At 39.7% G+C, this 17809-nt stretch overlaps 1 pseudogene across 1 annotated transcript; it reads left to right on the forward strand.

Moving 5' to 3' along the window:
- Positions 1-5590: 5590 nt before the first annotated feature.
- Positions 5591-7017, forward strand: LOC101568760 (annotated as a pseudogene). The gene has a single exon (XR_192789.1). The product of XR_192789.1 is annotated as a transmembrane protein 181 pseudogene (transcript).
- The last annotated feature ends 10792 nt before the right edge of the window (positions 7018-17809 follow it).

Raw genomic sequence — 17809 nt, forward strand, 5'->3', positions numbered from 1 at the left:
AAAAAAAAACACCATACTCAGCAATCAAAAGGTCACAGATGAAATTAAACAAGAAAATCATCAATGTCTATAATTCAATGAAAATCCAAGGACAACTTTTCAGAATTTATGGGATGCGATGAAAGCAGTTCTCAGAGGGATATTTATTTAAACCTGTGAACTCACACATTACAAAAACAGAATGGGAACAAATAATCACCCTAATACTGCACCTTCAACATCTAGAAAAGGAAGAACAAAACAAACCAAGAGCCCAAAGATGTAATGAAATCATAAAGATTAGAGCAGAAATTAATTCAATTGAGGAAAAGAAAACAGTTCAACGAATTAACCAACCAAAAACCTAGTTCTTTCAAAGATTAAATCAAATCAATAAATGCCTAACTAATCCCATCAAAAAGAAGAAAGACAAAATACCATTACAAGCAATAAGGAATGAAAAGGATTTAATTACCACAGACCCAGTGGAAATTCAGAAGATTATCAATAGCTGCTTTGAGAATCTTTACTCTCACACAATAGAAGACACAGTAGAAATGGACAGATTCCTACAAAGGAACAAATTACCAAAACAGAATCAAGAAGATATAAGAACTCTTAATAACCCAATAATAGCCAGTGAAATGTAAGATGTAATAAAAAGCCTGCCAACAAAGAAAAGTCCAGGTCCTGACAGATTCACAGATGAATTCTACAAGAAATTTGCAAAAGATATAATTCCTATACTCCTCAAAGTCTTTGATGAAATTGAAAAGGAAACAATTCTCCCAAATTTATTCCTGGAGGTAAGTAATATACTGATACCAAAACCAGGGAAAAACACAACTAAAAAAGAGTACTACAGGCCAGTCACCCTCATGAACATAGATGCAAAAATCTTCAATAAAATCGTAGCAAATAGAATATAGCAAATCATCAAGAAGATCATACACTATGACCAGGTCGGATTCATCCCAGGGATGCAAGGATGGTTCAATATGCAAAAATCTATAAATGTAATACACTATATCAATAGAGCAAAATCTACAAATCACATGATCATCTTAATTGATGCAGAAAAGGCTTTTGACAAAGTTCAACTTTCATTCATGTTCAAAGTCCTGCAGAAAATTGAAATAGAAGGCCTCTATTTCAATTTGATAAAAGCTATCTATGACAACCCAATGGCTAATATAATTCTACATGGGGAAAAACTGAAATTTTTTACTCTCAGATCTGGTACAAGACAAGGATATCCTCTATCACCACTCCTACTCGATATAATTCTGGAATCATTAACTACAGCTATTAGACAAGAGAGAGAAATAAAAGGAATAAAACTAAGTAAAGAAGTTATCATTATTTGCAGATGGCATGATACTTTACTTGGAAGACCCAAAAAACTCCACCAAAAAGCTACTAGAATTGATACACAAATTCAGTAGCATAGCAGGATACAAAGTAAATACCCAAAAGTCTGTGGAACATTTCTCTACACAGATAACAAATACACTGAGAGGGAAGTTAGAGAAATAATACCTTTTACAATAGCACAACCAAAAATGAAATATCTTGGAATTAATCTAACTAAGGAAGTCAAAGACCTTTTCAAGGAAAATTACAGTACTCTGAAAAAAGAGATAGTAGAGGATTTCAGAAAATGGAAAGATATTCCATGCTGCTGGATAAGAAGAACCAACATTGTAAAGATGGCCATACTCCCAAAATTGTTGTACAGATTTAATGCAATACCTACCAAACTACCACCAACATACCTCACAGACCTAGAGAAATCATTCCTCAAATTTATTTTGGAAACAGAAAAGACTTAGAATTGCAAAGGCAATACTGGGCAACAAAGACAAGGCAGGAGGCATTACAATTCCTGACTTGAAATTATACTACAAGGCTACTGTGATAAAATCAGCATGATACTAGCAATAAAATAGACCTGAGGATCAAGGGAATTCATTAGAAGATGCAGAGGCCATGACAAACACACTCAGTCACCTGATCTTCGACAAAGGGATCAAACATACTCACTTAAATAAAGATAGACCCTAACAAATGGTGCTGGAAAAACTGGCTCTCTACATGCTGAAAACTAAATCTTGACCCAGGTCTATCACTATGCACTAAGCTAAATTGAAAATGGATTAAATATGCAAACATTAAAACATAAACACTAAATGTCCTGGAAGAGAAATTAGGAGGAACTCTTGAATACATAAGGGTAAGAAAAGAGTTCCTGAACAAAAATCAAATCGCACAGTTAATAATTGAAAGGATTAACAACTGGAACCTCCTCTTATTGAGAAGTTTTGCACGTCAAAAGAAATTACCAACAAAGTGAAAAGACAACTCACAAATTTTGAAAGTGATCAATGATGTAAACTGTGCCTATGGAAAAATCACGTGGAAAGAAAACATTCTCTCAGGCTTTCACAGGAAGCAATTGGTCAAGCAATGGCCATGACTCATCCACTTGACTAATAAGCACTTGGACAAAGGTCTGCTCTCTAGAATTTACAAAGAAGTAACAAACATTAGGGACCCCAAATTTAAAGACCCAATTCAGAAATGGGCATCCGAGATGAACACACACTTCTCAGAGGACAAAATTAAAGAAGCGAATAAATATATGAAAAAATGCTCCACAAAATTAGCCATCCATGAAATGCAAATTAAAACAGCACTGAGATACCATCTCACCCAAGAAAGAATGATATATCATAGAGAAATCAACCAACAACAAATGTTGTAGAGGCTGTGGGGGAAAGGGAACACTTCTCCACTGCTGGTGGGAATGCAGACTGGTGCAACCATTATGGAAATCAGTGTGGTGACTCCTTTAAAAACTAGGGCTGGAAATCCCATTCATACCAGCTATCTCCCTACTGGGAATTTTTCTGGAGGAACTGAAAACCTCATTTCATACTGATATATGTGTACCTATTTTGTTTGTTTGTTTGTTTTTTGTTTGTTTGTTTTGTTTTTTGTGGAACCAGGGATTGAACTCTGGCCCTTGCACTTGCCAGGGAAGCACTTATTCCACTAAGCCATCTTCCTGGCCCCATGTACCTATGTTTATAACAGGACAATTTGTGATAGCCAAATCTTGGAAACAACAAGATGCCCATCACATGAGCAATGGTTGAAAAAGATGTGACATTTTTAAACAATGGAGTATTACTCAGCTATAAGGAATGATAAACTTGAAGCATTTATATTTAAGTGGATGCCACTTGAAGATACACTCATAAGTGAAATAAACCAGGCCCACATATGTAAATATTGTATAATCTCCCTAGTATAAGAACTCAAAAGAAGAAATACAAATAGAAAGGAATTACACAACTGAAAGGAAAGTGAGAACTTTAGGATTGGACAACAGGGAGAGGGCAAGGAGAAAAGCTGGGAAACAGAACAGGGGAAAAGCCATTCATTTATACACATGAGATGAGTAAGGCAATAATGCTGAGAAACAACATCAGGTTTGTGAAACTAGCAGTTAATTGGCAGGATTCTCACTCTGACTTACTATATATGGTGATATCTGTGAACCATGCAGCTGCACTGAATGCAGCAATGTGTAGTAGAAGGGTCACACTTGGAATGCCCATCATTCTTGACTTCTAAATATGTACTGCTTGTCATCACATACCAATTGTTGCTGTACTATCTCTCAAGTAAATGTTTGTTTTTTAAAAAAGGTAATAAAAAAGACACAAGAAGAAAAGAATGTCACAGGACTATCCTGCGAGAATGCTGCGTATGGTTGGATTTCTAGATTTCTATGTGAAAATATGTAATTGTTTATTCATACTTTTTAACTTTTTTAATTTTTTCTCCATATTCTGTAGGTTCTTAAAGTTTAACATATCAATAATTGATGGAAAGTACCTGTTCCATGTTATGCCTAGGATGTTTGATATTCAAACAGGTAGTGAGGTTAAACTCAACTACGTATGTTGTGGGGTAATAATAAGCTTCTCTTTTGGAGGGTTAACAATCTAAGTTTGCAGACCAAAAATTAGAGAAATAGAAGGGCTGCAAGGACAGCCAACATTTTGACCCTAGCCTTTCAAGGTCAGTTAAGACTCAGGACATAGGAGAACCTATACCATAACATCATTATGGGGCCACAGAAGAAAGTGATCAATGATGTAGACTATGCCTATGGAGAGTCACATGGAGAGAAAACATTCTCTCAGGCTTTCACAGAAAGCAAATTGGTCAAGAAATGGCCATGACTCATCCACATGGCTGACACTGACAAAGGATCTACAAACTGCAGTACAGAGTTACAGGATAAATCCTGAGGGGACTTGACTGACCTTATCAGATACAAAAGTTACAATTTTTTCCCATAATTTTATTGATAAACAAACAACAATGAGCCAGTTTCAAATCAAATTGGTAAGACAGTTTCAATAATTCACACATTGCATACATTCAAAAGTTACAATTCTTGTTATATAGATATTGCTTTATCTTGGACTTAACCATCCAGCAGAAAAGTATAAAAATGAGGTATATGAAGTAAAGCCATATTAATGTGCTGCTTTGTGAAAGGCTCAAGTCAACAACTTCTGATATTGCCAGTCCTGCAGATAACCCACTACTATTGTGGATTGCTGTACTGTGTTGGATTGTTTTGCTGAATTCAGGCACCTACAGTATTTACATGGCAATGGAATACCCATCTCTAACAGGACCAAACAATAAGTGGATACAAAGGAAGGACCATTTTGTATCTGTATATACAGAATAGTTAGGATAGATATATAGCTACTTTCACTTAATTCGATGAGAAGAAAGATTTATGCTGATAGTGTTTGGACAGGATATCTTGTCTGCATCTTGTACTATAGATAAACACTAAGAAGATAACAATGTACAATGTATTAATTATTGAAACACTCATATTAATCAGTTTGAAACTGTATTATTGCTATTTGTTTCTCAATAAAATTAATTAAAATGCAGGATGCATTTGTTTTTCAGTTTGTATATTTAGTACAGTGTCTCACTACACAGTTCATACTCATAGTGATCCTCATGTTTTCAGCCTCCCCAGCACTGGGATTACAGATGTGCATCATCACACCCACACTCAGTCACAGGTTCAGCACACCCTGGGGGTAGTGCAGGCATGGCATGAAAATAGGGGATTGAACCCTGGTCTCTGTGCTTGCCAAAGCAGGCATTTGCCAAAGCAGGAGCTTAACCTGCTGAGTTATCTCACTGGTCCTTCAGGATGCATCTTTGCATCATACAATGATAGGTGATAAAAAATGGCCTCACTTCAGAAGAAAATCCTAAATAATTCATTAACTGTTGAGTGGCTACTATGTGTGCCCATAGCTGCTTGCCATATTAGACAAGGTCTACCAAGAGAATCTGCCAGCCAACAGTGAAAGAAAATCATGTATTCCATTAAAGACCTCAAACCTTTCTACCATTCAATGACTACTTGTGACTTTCTACCATTCAATGACTACTTTCAAAGGACAAGATTGGCTGTGTTTTCTGTGGCTGATTGCTATGGCTGCAGTAGCAGCTGTGTGCTAGGGACACACTGTGGCCAGGCTGAGCTGATGCCACCAAGATGGAACGACTGGTGCCCATGCTGCTCTACATGCTGTCCAAGTGCCACTTTGTGCTTGTTTCTGTGGTCTTCTTCATCTGATTTGGTCTGACCATCTTTGTTGGGATCAGAGGACCTGAAGTGATTCAGACTTCTGCAGCTAATTTTTCACTAAAGAATAGCAAAAAGCTAAAACCAATCCTAATATGTTCAAATCCACTGTCTACGTAAAATCAGCAACTGGAGCTGACATGAGTTGTTGAGTTGGAGCAATCAAAAGAAACTTCTAATCAGACAAGCTTTCCCATGACTCTCAAAGTCAATGGTGTGGCTCAAGACAGAACCATGATGTACATTCACAGCAAGGTTCACAATTGGACAAGGACCCTCATGTGTGTGGGGAAATGTGCAGAAATCATTGTGGCTCACCTTGGCTACTCGAACTACACCCAATACACAGTAACTGTGGGATTCGAGCACCTGAACCTCCCCATCAAGAAGATGAACTTCACATGGAAGACGTATGACCCTGTGTTTTCCCAGTTTGAAATTTGGTTTTGCTTTGTCTTTGTGGTGCTCACCTTCATTGTCACCTGCCTGTTTGTGCATTCCCTGCGCAAGTTCTCCATGAAAGACTGGGGCATTCAGCAGAAGTGGATGTCTGTCCTCCTGTCACTGCTAATGCTGTACAATGACCCATTCTTCCCCCTCTCCTTCCTGGTGAACAGCTGGTTCCCAGGGATGCTGGATGATCTCTTCCAGTCTGTGTTCCTGTGTGCCTTGCTGCTCCTCTGGCTGTGTGTGTACCACGGGATGTGGGTTCAAGGAGAAAGAAAATGCCTTACTTTCTATTTGTCTAAATTCTTCATCATTGGACTATTGTGCCTGGCTTCTGTCACTCTAGGAATATGGCAAACAGTTAATGAATTACATGACCCAATGTACCAGTATCGAGTGGACACTGGAAATTTTCAGGGAATGAAGATTTTCTTCATGGTAGTGGCAGCTGTGTACATCCTGTACCTCTTGTTCTTGATGGTGTATGTGTGCTCCAAGCTCTGCAACATGTCTTACATGGATCTCAGGTTAAAATTTTTGACAACATTGACCTTTGTAGTGTTTGTTATTAGCATCGTCATCCTTTATTTAAGGTTTGAAGCACAAGTATTGCAGGACAACTTTGTAGCAGAGCTGTCAACTCATTACCAGAATCCAACAGAATTCTTATCATTCTATGGCTTGTTGAACTTCTACCTGTACACTTTGGCCTTTATATATTCTCCTTCAAAGAATGGTCTTATGAGTACCAGTTGAAAGACAACCAGGCATTTTCCACACTCAATGACTTCGATGACGATGTGATCTACAGGAGTGACTATGAAGAAATGCTGCTGCAGAATGGCCAGGCCATTTGGGCCAAGTACAAGGAAGAGTTGAACAGCAACTAGGCTCCAGGCTCTGGGCAGGACGGGGACCAGGCACCTTCCTTTGGGACTGTGCACTGACCTTCCTCGCTACCTGCTCATGTTCAGACCTTTTCTCATAGGCAAAAGTTTCCTGCTCCTTATTTGTTTACATATTTTTAAAAGAAAAGCCAAATCTGAAGGCAAACTTGAATGTTGGGCCGTTTGTTGTCAAGATGGCTCTGTCTGGGAAGAGAAATTGATAAAAACTTAAAAAACCAAATCCTTTTACAGAGACTTCAGATGAGAGAGTATGTTTTCAGGGGCCAAGGAAACAATTTAGTAGCATTATGTATTTTCTTTTCTTTTTTAAAACAATCCACTAATTCCCAGCTCATGAACTGCAGTGGTCCTCGTGGGAGCATTACCCTTTTTTCTTCCTGTCTTCCCTCCCTTCCCATGGTACTGTTTAATATTTTGCATTCAGTGCTTACCATTCAAAGAGAATCCTATTTCTGTTGCTGCCTCCAGTCGGCAGTCATTGCCTGCAAGGGGTCAGGGCCCAGGATGGCCTGGCACCCAGAATGAGAACAGTGACCAGGTAAAGTGAGTTGGGAACAACAAGGGCCTAGGCTGCTACCCAACACCATCTGTGAAGCAGAAGTGACAGTACCACAGTGACCTGAGGAGGGGTGGCAAAGCTGCACAGGGCAAGGCTGAGCTAATGCTCAAGTTACCAACTCTGTGGGCAAGGGCTTGTGTGCGGTGCCCCCCAAGGCTCTGGACAGGGGTGTGCTGTATGTGAACAGGAGCATGTTTCCTATGGCTGAGGAGGGCAGTAGTGAATGGCTACAGGTGGATTCCCATTCCAGTAAATGCTAATTTCTCCAACTCTGTTGAACACAAAACCCCATAGCACTTTTTAAAAAATAAAAATAAAACCTACAAGAATGATTAATATTATAGATTCCTTATTGCCAAAAAGGTTTTCAGTTTTCATATTTAGAAACTAGAGGGAAAGAATGCAAAACACTTGAAGTGGCTATGTATAGAGGTCACTTGTTTGGAAATCCTTTCCTGTCCTTGGTGAGTCCCACAGGGAGATGTGTGGTAATGCAGCAGAGGGAGGCCTCTTTGCTGGCAAAAGAGGAGGGTGCAAGCGTGCAGCTCCGTGTTGTCAGACTTGGCACAGTTTCCTGCACTCTTCCCTGGCCATGCGCAGTGCTATCTGTCAGCACGGTGTAACTGCGGTCATGCTGCCTGCTGCCATCTTGGTGAACGCAGAGGCCCAGGACCTGGAGCTCTTCAGGGACCAACTACATTCCTTCCATCTATGCACCAGCTCAGATTTCCACTCTGAGCTGCAGGTTAGCCCACTGCAGGTGGAACCCAGAACTGGGAATGCCTGGAAAAGACCATGCCTTCTTCAAGATATACTTTAATATTGACTACATTTACAGTTGTTTTAAGAACCTTGTAAATATGAGTGTTTTAATGAGAACTGTGTAATTGCAAGGGAATTTGAGTTTACATGATTTTTACATTTGCAATGCTGTGATGGCTTTTTGATTCTGTGTACTCAGATTGAAAAATATGTTTCTATCACCAAATTTTTACAACTTCTAATAAGACCACTTCCCTTGTAAATAATTTTATGTATACTGAGGAAAACTGACCTGTGCTGGTTGACATTCTATTATGTGGTATAGTTCAGATGCTTTAATCATTATAAAAGAACTGTCACTTATTTGAAATGCTGCCGTTTTGTCTATAAATGTAAAGATATTTGAGATCACAGAACTTTTTAAAATGTTTTGTAGTGTAATTATAAACTTAAGACTAATATCCTCATGCTTTGATTTTTAAAAATATCAGTGATATAAAAGCTGAGAATATTTTTTTGGAGCAAGAAAAATTTACAAAGAAAGCATGTAAAGATAACTATTAAATGATTTGTTTCCAATTTCTAAAAAAAAAAAAAAAAAAGGACAAGATTACTTAACCAAGTAATATGCCTACCAGGACACATTGGGTATGTTTTCAAATAGGAAAATTTTACTTATTTTAATTATGAAACAAACATTCATAATGAGATATGAAGGAAAAATGTCAAAGACAGGTCACTTAAAACTATTGCTGAATTAGTTGTTGGTGACATAATTGGAAAAACTGTTATGGGAGAAGTTATAATCTAAAAGAATCCTGAAGGCATAATTGTTTTGCAGGTATGATGCTCCAGACATTATGGAAATCAGAGGGCTTTTCTGGTATAGTCCATATCAAAAAAAAAAAAAAAAGGTGAAATGGTAAATAATAGACTCAATGAAAGAAAAGTTCCTGGCCTTATACCGATATAGCTAGCCAATATAGTGTTACATATTTGAAATTTAAACTTTGTAGAGTGGTACTGTGGGTTAATTAAGTATGTAAAACATCAGCACAGTATCTTATATATAGAAATAAATGGTAGGCATAAATGGGAGTGATTCCATAAATGGTAGGCATTATTGTTGTTCATTAAGAAGATTTGTCATTCAAAAGAAAGAAGGGGAAAAGATATATTTATCTATACACACAGGATAGTTTAGATAATTGTACTTCTGATTTCCGCTGTTCTACTGAAAGAAGCAGTAGAAATATTATTCTTTTTTATTCTTATTTTTCCCTTTTACTTCCTTATAACTTTATTTTTGATCTTGTTTTGCCCTGGGTTTTTTAAATCAATTTTCCAGGTTTATATCTGGTAACCTAAACAAACAATTTGAACATAGCATCATGCAATACCACAACCATTGTTAAATTCCTATTATTTTGTTTAAGGAATTTTCTATCATTTTAATGCTTTTTTTTTTACTATTTTATATTTTTAGAAAATAAAAAAATTAAAAGAAGACCAAAAAAAAAAAAAAGAGAGAGATTTGTCATTTGATTTATGTTTGATTTATCAGAGGTCCTTTAGGTACCTTATAATTTGAAGAAAGAAGGAGACATTGATCAAATTTCCACGTGTCACACAAACCCACCACCACAAGTTCTAAGAAGGGCACTGAAGAAGTACCATAGGCAATGACAGCACAGTCAGGGAACTTGAGCTCTGCTGAGGGTCACCAGGAAATGTCCTTTGAACTGTGTTCTGTAACAGAATACAAAGTTAAGCAGAGAAGGAAAGGTCAGAGTTAAAACAACAAGCCCAACTATGCTCCAGCAGGAAAGGGTGGGTGCTAGCTTTTGGCACCGCCCAGAATTACTCAGCAGTCAAGCCCTGGGTAGGGCTAGTTGCTAAAAACCATGAGTACAGTGTGCTTCTTGCTAGACACTGTCAAGTACTTCTATCCTTCTGACCAAAAAATAAATTTAAGTCTCAACTATTCTTTTTCCAATCAAAATTATTAAATCTGAAAAGGCAGAGGAGAAAAAACAAAGTCATTTGTATCTTAGATGTTAGTATGAGTCCTGATATATCTATTTCATCCCCCAGTAGGAAGGAGTCTATGGTATTTAATTGTGGTTTTGTGGTTTCCAGAGTTAAGAAGTACCTAGCTTCACCAATTTCTTAATACATAAGTAAACGTAGCCTCATCTGTAATCTTCCACAGTGGAATAATAGTTAAGGTGCCCTTTATTTCTTTCCATTAGCTGCAGTTGCTTTTCTACTGTTATTTTACTCTAGTAATTAGCATATTGTCTTGTCAGCCGCAGTAACCGTGCTAAGGCTTCAAATTGTTATATTAAACAATACAGGGATATTTTGAAAATAAAGAACACTAGATTTCTTTCTCTTTAGATTCACTCTAAATCAGGTAACAAGGAGCTAGAGAGATAGCTCTGTGGTCTAAACACCTGCCGGACCAGCACAAGCACCCAAGTTCCATCCCTGGTACCGCATGCCATCCTTGTCCTAGAATCATGGGCGCACTGTATGGGCATGGTGGTGCACACCCACAATTCCAGCACTGGGGAGGCTGAAATAAGAGGATCCCTATGAGTCTGAGCTGCATAGCATGACACTGTGAAAAAAAAAAAAAAAAAAAGCTTAAAAAAATAAACCAGGTAATAGGAATGTGGAAGGTTATATATCTTTGACCAAACGAATACTTTAAAATCAGAGAATAATGTGTGTGAGCCACCTACCCTTTAAGTGACAAATGTGTATATCCACTTACTTGAGCAAATGAGGGAGTCTAAAGCACAGGACCCTGAAAAGTACATTTACCAGAGTTCTCTACTATCAGATCCTAGTGGAGGGTGTTGAAAGGCCAATAAATCCTTTTGATCTTAATTAAGACTAAATTCCTAAGCAAACCAGACTTCAGGATTCTGAAAATCTACTCTGGACAACAAATCTTAAATCATAATGGACCTCATTAAGGACCAATGAATTAAACTGAGTATTTAGAGGCCAAGCTTTTAAAATAGAGAACATTTATACAGCATGGCACTGCCAAGGACTTTCTCATACAGATAGCTTTTTTTACAGTGCTGCCCAAGCAAACCAGCCAAACCTTGTAGTCCACTCCAGAAATATACTGGGAACACCAGCATGAATTAATAGGAAGGCTGAATTAGGCAAAAATTTATAAATAGCACTCCCTTAACTGCTACCAGGAATTTGGAAAAAAAAAAAAAAAAAAAAACCCACTATGGCTACTCAGTGTGGCCCAGAGAAAGAAAAAAAAAAAATGACTTTTAAATGTCAAAGCCCCACATATCCAAATGAACGCAGTTGAGTATTCAGGTGGCCTGGATTCTTGTCTTGTTTATTCTGTAGAGGCTTGTATAAATCAGTTGACATTTTCATTCCTCTAGTTTCTCATCTTTTAAATGAAGAAGATATGCTAATAAACTCTGTATTTTTTCTCACTCCATAATTCTATTTCACATCTCTAAATCATTTCTAGTAGCACATGGTCTCTACATAAACTGATCCTGCTAAACTGATCCTAACATAATTTTAAAATTTACTTGCTTAAGTAGGTTAAACATCCCCACATTAGAAGCTCTGAATTATGTTCTCCCTATTAATTTTATCATAAATAGCACAAAAGTAAGTTGCAACCCAGTTTTGCCTGCAGTATCATAAAATCTAAATTAGTTGAATTTAACTTGTGCAGTGGAGGTATGTGTTACTTTATGACCTAATGTCAATTAATTTGCATGTTTTGTACTGGGTCATTGTCTCTTTCTCCACACCAACTGCCCAGAAAATTGTAGATTTTTTAAGCTCCTACAGACAATAAAGAAGACTCCTAAAAGTCTAATTATAAGTAATTTCTCTCTTAGGCTCTAAACTTACATTTAATAAAAGTAATTATCATTCACTGAGTGTTCTCACAAATCTGGTGCTGAGCAGTCCTTTCAACATGGTGTGTGTATTTATGATATTCCTGCAAGATAAATATTGTTATCTCCATCACCTAGATGAGGAAATGAAGCCTAACAGAGAGCAAGTTGATGATCAAAACCACAGAGTTGGCCACTGTCAAAGTAGTGATCCTAATCTGGTTCTTGCTGGCTCAGAAGTGAAGGCTCTTTCTATTATCCCACAAGTGTAAAGAAAATACCTAGAAATGTAAGGTATCGAATTATGATGTTCATCCTTCATCCAACTTTTCCTCTTGGCACAGAAAAGGGCAGGTTTCTCTGTTTTCACAAGAAGGAGTCCACTGTGTCTGATAAAGTCTGTTTCTTCATACTAGCAGTAGAATCTGAGGTGTAGTTCTGTGGAGGAAAGAGTCCAGGGCCGACAACACTGGCTTCTCCAAAACCAGATGGCGTTGGCAAAGGATTCCAAGAGGCATGAAGAGCAAAGTCTATCACAACTTTCAGAGTTTAGGTGGAACATTCTGGACATAACTTTAAGAATAGTTTATAAGGAAGTAAGAGGGATTTGAAGTAGGAAGGTCATTGAGGAAACTATGCTACTGCCTCAGAGAAGATGAGATTCAGGACTGAACTTGAACAATGAAAGAGGAGAATTAGAAGACTGAAAACTCAGCATGCAAGGGCAGGCAAAATAGCTCAGCAGATTGAAGTGCCTACAAGCAGACACAGGGGCCAGGGATTCCATCCCCAGGCCTGCTGCACCGGCCCCACCTCTGGGGCATGTTGAAATGGCAATTGAGACTAGGCATGGTGGTGCACACCCTGTAATCCCAGCTCTTGGGAGGCTGTAAACAGGTGGATTGCTGTGAGTCTGATCTAGTAGTGAGACCCTGAACACCCTGTAGGCCCTTCCCTAAAATACAAAAAAAGAAAGAAAAAAGAAAATCTCAGCATGCAGTTAAATTAGGAAAGCAGCTAACAGTGAATTTGCTCTGACATCACAAATCTGGGGTGCCATTGTCTTTCCCCTACAGGCTCTCACTGCTAAGCTCACCACCTCCTAGCAGAAAATCACTGCTCTGAATTGTCCTGATATCTACCAGATCCAAAATGTGAACAATTAGAATATATGGATTTCACTGAGTTGCTGAAATATACATATTTTCTCTGCTTTCCCAAGCAGATGAAGTCCACATTATATGATCGCCTACATTGTCTCTTCATACTAACAGTAGAAAAGAAATAGAATCCTTGGGGAATACAGACAATACCCACCTGAAGGGTATTCTTGGAGTGTACTACCACACAGAAAACCTCATTAAAAAAGAGTCTTGTCTCTGTAAAGATGATGGAATGCCCCAGGTTGGTGTGAACTCAGGTGTGCCTAACTCCAGAGCCTGATCTCGGCTCCAAATTCACCTCCACACATATGTGCCAGACGTGACTCAGGCTCCAACTTGCCATCTCTCCAATCACTGCTCCACTCCAAGCAACCCTTGCCTCTCACCTGGACTCTCACAGTCATCTCCTAATTGGCTTCCTCATACGTGGTGGGCCCCCACTCCCAGACCATTCTCAGTACAGAAGCATCAAAAGCTTTTAAAACCTAAGTTGGGTCATCTCACTTCTCTGCTCAAAACTGCCTAGTGGCCGCATTTGCAAACCCCTCCTAGTAGAAGTAAGACTATGCATGCCCTAGAGCTCATGGCCAATGACTGCAGCCCCCTTCCTCTGCTATCGCTTTGTTCTGCTCTAACCTCCTCCTTTGTCCCTACACCCAACCCTATCACAGTGTGTCACTATCACACTGTAGCATAAACTTTACTTTGGCTCGTCTCCCTCCAAAACACTCTGCCGCCAGCATCTGAGACTCATTGTCTACCTCCTTCTGGGCTTTGTTCAAATATCTCTGCAGTGGACCATACCTTGGGCTACCTCACTGAAAACTGCAAACCTTCCTCCTTCCCTACCTTAGACACACATGCCCTCCTCAAAACAATTATGCAGCTTTTTCTCCAAAGCATCACCATACTCTAAGACATAGGTATGAATTAAATTACTTTCCTTCAAAACACATTAAAGGTCTAACTTCTAGGATCTGAGAACGTGATCTTACTTGGAAAAAAAAAAAAGTCCTTGAAAATGATCAAGTTTTAATATGAGGCCATTAAATGTAGGTCCTAACCCCATATGACTAGTGTAATGAAAAGAAAATCTTGGGAGCTGCACAGACACAAAGTTAAACAACATGTGCAGATGAAGGCTTTGCCTGGGCGATGTCTCTACAAATCAAGAAGCTCTGAAGATTGCCAACAAAGCACCAGAAGCTCTGCGAGAGGGACAAACCAGATTTTCACTACTTTCAGAAGGAACCAAGCTGGCCAACACCTTGATCTTGGAATTCTACACAGCTATGAGACAATAAATTTGTGCTGTCTGAGCCACCTAATTTGTGGCACTTGGTTATGACAGTGTTGGCAAAATAAAACACATGCTATATCACTTTCCTGGCTTTTTTATATTGGTCTATGTTCTTACTCCACCCCACCCAGTGCCCCTGAAGGTGGGCATCAGCAAAAATTTATTCATTTTTGCCACATATCTCCAGAAATAAATATTTGTTAGATCAATCAACAATTGTATCTCCACTCATTTTTCTCTTGCCCCTCCTCAAGACAAAGTTCTCTCAACTTTCACTCCAAATAGCCTGAACTTTTATGCCTTCTTCAATTTGCTAATATTGTTTCCTCTGCCCACCTGCCCTACTCTACTCATTAACATCTCACTGCCACTCAACACACCCCCATGCTACCCCTCCAGGAAGAAATCCCCTTCCTTCCCCCTCTCTTGTTTTCTTACTCGTGTGGTTGTGCCTCCCTGCCTGTAAGTAGCAGCCTCCATTGAACTCTGGAACTCTATCCTATTCGTCTTTGCATCCCAGAACCTGGCCTGGTGTCTGACACACCAGCGGTACTCCGCAAATGTTTGCTAGATTGAATTAAATCTGTATCCTGCAGCTTTCGCTCTTGCTGGCCTTCTCTAGACTGCTAGCCACAGCAGGATACAAGAGGATTAGAAAGGACTTTGCAGAGCAGAACTCAGATTAGAGCATTGGAGCACTGCAGGGCTGCCCCTCTTTGCAGATTCTTTGTCTCCATGCAGTCTCATGAGAGTTTCTTAGATTGGAGCAGTCAGTGATGTTGTATTCAAACCATTCAGCTGAGTCCTACGACCCATTTGCCAGAATTCACACTAACATAAACAGCTCAATCAAAGGAGAAGGTGTGTGAATCCTCCTTTTTATAAAATAGAGCAAGTATCTTACTGGGGGGAAAAAGAACAATCCTCCAAGTCAGTCGTTTCCCAGGTGGCCGGCTTGGATTCCCCCGATGGCCCTGTTTGCCTCTCTGTTCCCTCCTTCCCAGTGGGTGGCTGGGTGGGGAGCAACCAAGTGTTTCCCTGTGTCTTTGCAGAAGGCAGCAAGCAGAAGGGCTGCATCTGAGTCAGCTCAGTAGATGAAAGGCACATTCAGGGTGGGCAGCTCCCACTTCACCTATTTGAAAACTGGGTTGAGTGTGGTCTGAAAAAGCTCAAATAGATCAGTTTCTGAGAAATTCCAACTGGGTAGAACCAAAATATTAAACATGCATTTTAAGGAATTACTACTGATTCCTAGCTGACTCTGCCCTTCTCTGCTTCCTAAAATGCACTAATACCCCGTTTTGTAGATATCACTAAAACAAGAGAGTAGGCCCTGGAAAATACAGAAAACACCACATAACATCATTTACATCCCATACTGGATACATTAGCTGCAAATTTATAAGAATAAGTCATTCATTTACTCTAATTTACACATCTGATCGTCACCTGTTGAAATATCCAGTTAGTTGTGTTCCCATCTTTTCTCATTGCAGGACCAAAATAACCTCACACCCACAAGTTCAGGAAGAAAGCTTATTCTAGCTTATAGTTTGAAAAGTTTTTAAAGCACCTGCTTAGGCAGACACAGGAGCCTGGAGTTCAATCCCCGGGCTTGCCCTGCCAGCTCCACCCCAGGGGTGCGCCGAGAAAGCTATTGACAGTGGGTGTGGTGGCCGTAATACCAGCACTTGGGAGGCTGTAAACAGGAGGATCACTACGAGTCTGATCTATGCAGTGAGACCCTGTAGACCCTGGAGACCCTGGAGACCCTGGAGACCCTATAGACCCTGGAGACCCTGGAGACCCTGGAGACCCTGTAGACCCTGGAGACCCTGTAGACCCTGGAGACCCTGGAGACCCTGGAGACCCTGTAGACCCTGGAGACCCTGTAGACCCTGGAGACCCTGGAGACCCTGGAGACCCTGTAGGCCCTGTAGACCGTGTCCTAAATACAAAAGAAAAAGGGAAAGAAAAGTACACACGTGGCTGGCTCCAAAGCAGGGCAACACATCAGAGTGGCAAGGCAGAAAAGAAACAGTTTATGGTGTGGGAGGGCAGGCAGAAGGCAGCAAGCAGAAGCAGCAGAGCAGCAAGCAGCCACCTCTCCTTTCCCTTTCATGCCAGGCTACCAGCCTTTTGGGTGCTGCCACCAAGAACTATGCTAATTCCAATCCTTGTGCTAATTTAGTACCACATGACTGCAATCCTTGATCCACAGTCGCACACGCTAACCCAGCCACCTACAGAACTTCCCACCCTATGACCCCATGAGGCTTTCGAGGGATGTCAAGGTACAAGCCATAGCAGTTTCTATGAGTCATTCAGTCACAGGCTCAGACAGGAGGGCTGCTCAGGGCCAAAGACTATGTTCTCCTCAAGAACATAAAAAAATGCAGTTTTTGACATCATGCCATAAAATTGATGAAATAATACCTTACTACATGCCTGCATTGTGGCAATGTGATTGTTATTAAAGAATACACTCAGATTTTTAATGATCTATTCAACCCTTTCCTTGCTCCCCTCAAATTCATTATGAGGAAACTTTCATTGTCCTTGGTACACTAACCAGTGATACCTGAGCTGTGATCATCCTCTCAATAGATGGCCTTCATGCAGTGAGACTGGTGGGTCCTATCACCTCCGTGGTCACAGTCACCTTTCAGATGAAATCAGGCACGCTCAGGTTGTGTAACCACACACAGTAACCTGTTAAGTGAATAAAGCCAGGTTATTTCTCTCAGAAAAGTTTCACGTACTACACCCCTTATTTTACCCATGATTTGGGGAGTTATAAAAAGTTAACAGTCCTCTAAAGCAGAGTCATCGAAGGCCAAATATTTTAGGCTTTGTGGATCAAGAGGCAAAATAATGGATACTATGTTGGTGCTTAAATAGCAAGAGGAAAAAAACAAGTCCCTGCAATTTTAACTGATAAAAGCCAACGTGCACTAATGAGTGTGATTTGAAAGAGAAATGGAGATCCACAAGTGAAATTAATATGGGGCCACGGAGATGGCTCAGTGGAATAAGCACTTCCCTAGCAAACACAAGGGCCTGAGTTCAATCCTCAGTTCTGACCAAAAAAAAA

This window comes from Octodon degus, unplaced genomic scaffold (genome assembly GCF_000260255.1).
Source record: "Octodon degus isolate 3935 unplaced genomic scaffold, OctDeg1.0 scaffold00152, whole genome shotgun sequence".
NCBI classification, from domain to species: domain Eukaryota; kingdom Metazoa; phylum Chordata; class Mammalia; order Rodentia; family Octodontidae; genus Octodon; species Octodon degus.